The following is a 2,582-nucleotide window of genomic DNA, read 5'->3' on the forward strand; positions in this document are numbered from 1 at the left end:
GTTCTGGATACTTTGCCTCTTATAAGGCGGCCTAAGATCAAATTAGGCTTTGTGGTTGCCTTGTCACACTGTTGACTCATATTGAGTTTATCCCCAGATCTTTTGCACACAAATTGTTGGCTAGCCTTGCCTCACATTCTGCATTTGTGAAGGTGATTTTTTTAAACCCCAAGTAAAAGACTTTAGTTTTATATCTAATGAATTTCATTTTATTTGGTTCAGTCCATCATTCTAGCATGTTGAGATCTTTTTGTATCTTGAATCTCTTATCCATTAGCTGTCCCTACTAGCTTTGTGTCATCTGTGAATTTGATCACGCCATCTATATTTTCATTTAAGTCAGGGGAAAAAAAAGGTTAACAACATAGGGCAGTGGAAAAGTTCTCGAAACATTCCACTTGAGAACACTCTCCAAGATGACAAAAAGCTATCAAGGAGTCTGTCTGGTCATTTCAACCAGTTTTGAATGTACCTAATTATGCCATTGTCTAGCTTACATTTCTCCATCCATCTCATTTACAATGATAGCATATGAGATTTTATCTAATCCATTGCAGAAATCCATCAACCTAGTAGTTTTGTCAGAAATGGAAATGTGCTTAGTGTGGCATGACTTGTCAACAAGGCCAGGCTGGATCTTTGTGATGATTGCTTTCTTTTTAATATTTTTTTAAATTAATGAATATTTTTGGAGGCAATCAGGGTTAAATGACTTGCCCAAGGTCACACAGCTAGTAAGTGTCTGAGGCTGGATTTGAAATCAGGTCCTCCTGACTCCAGGGCCACCTAGCTGCCTCTATTGCTTCCTTTTTAAAACATTCATGCTTATACTTTTAATATGTTCTAGACTTTTGCCTAAATTTGAAGTCAAATTCACTAGTCTACATTGCAGAATCCATCCTCTTGAAAATAGGGATATTTGCCCATCTTCTCTAAGCTTGTGATACTTCTATTATCTATTGAAAGATACACTGAAAACTCAACCATTTCATCCAGCATTTCTTCCTGTATCCTGCAGTATAGTTTGTTTGGGCCTGATAACCTGAACTTACTGAAAATAGCTGGATTTTTTCTTATTATTTTCTTCTTATCTTGGGTTTCAACTCCACTATTGTTTATTAACTTCACAATCAACCTCTTAATTTAAAAAATTCTCCTTGATAGAGAAAACAGGAACAAAATAAGAGTTAAATAATTCTGCCTTCTGTTAGCCCTTATCATGGTGTTCCTATCCCTTCTTTGATCTTCCTCATGACCCCAATGTAGCTTTCAAAAAGCCCTTTTTTGTTGCCCTTGATGTTCACTGCCAGCCTAAGCCCATTTTGATCTTTAGTGCCTCCGACACTATTTTTACAGGATTTTTCATTCTCTAGAGTTTCCTGTTCTTAGTCTCATCTCACTTATAAAATTTTAGGCTATGAGATCCCCCCTATTCTTTCTCTGGATCCTGTGAAATCTCTTGCCATGCATGTCATACTATGCCCAGTTTTCCTCTTCTCTGTCTCAGATTCTAAGGTAGGAGCTTCTGTCCATGCTTCTCTTTCCCTTTCTCCTCCCATCCACCCCTCATAGTTTCTGCATCAGCAACCAGTTCTTCCTTGTTGATTAGAATGAGGTTCATGATAGAAGTTCCCCAGTTAATTTCTCCTCCATCTTTTCAAAGAGGGAAAATATTATTAAAGCAAATCAAGACTTTATTAACTGTGCTGCTTTTGGTGTAGAACTAGAGCAGAAGTCTAAATAACAAATCTTCTATCCCTCTATCATGCCTTAGTGTGGACTTGTGATATCTTTCCAAAATTTCCCTTCTACTTTCATCTTTATTTAGGTGGCCTATTTGTGCAGTCCCATGATAAATAACATTTCTGTATCTCTTTGCATTGATCCTCATCTAAATGTTCTCCACCATAGTTCCCTGCTTTTGTTCCTAGATTTCCTTGTGATTATTTTAATATATTCCATTCCTACTTTTTATCTTCTCTCTTCCTTCAGATTAAGATATACCCTTTTAGCCATGTTCCAGTCATGAGTTCCATCATACCACATCTCAGTAATACCCATAAGGTCAAATTTGCCTTGTATTACAATCTCTCATCTTGCTTGTTAACCATATTTTGTACGTTTGTATGGAGACTTGAGGTTATGAGTTTTATGGCTGACTCTTTTGGGGATTTATCTGCTCGAAATTACTTGATGTTTCTACTATTATTCTTATGTTTTAGCGATTTGATAGATAAATACACAAGCAGTTTTCTCTTCCTCTTTTCTTTTTTCAGTTCCAAACCCTCTTGGTCAGAATCACAAGATTGTAGGCGAATGCGCTTTTACCAGCTTCCATTTGTTATACTCCATTTCATGCCAAGAGCCAAAAATCCTATATTTTAAGCCATAGTCCATAATCCTGTTCTCAGGCACTATATTGTTAACTAACTGTTCACTGCCTAAATCGTCTTTTCTTTTGCAAGGCTCCTTCTACCCTCAAGTTTCAAAAGGAATGAAAAAATCACCTTTGTCTCTTCAATTTTTTATCCAATACTTAATAATACATAGTTATGTTTCCTAGATTATACCTAGCTATATGA

Source organism: Trichosurus vulpecula, chromosome 2 (genome assembly GCF_011100635.1).
Source record: "Trichosurus vulpecula isolate mTriVul1 chromosome 2, mTriVul1.pri, whole genome shotgun sequence".
NCBI lineage: Eukaryota > Metazoa > Chordata > Mammalia > Diprotodontia > Phalangeridae > Trichosurus > Trichosurus vulpecula.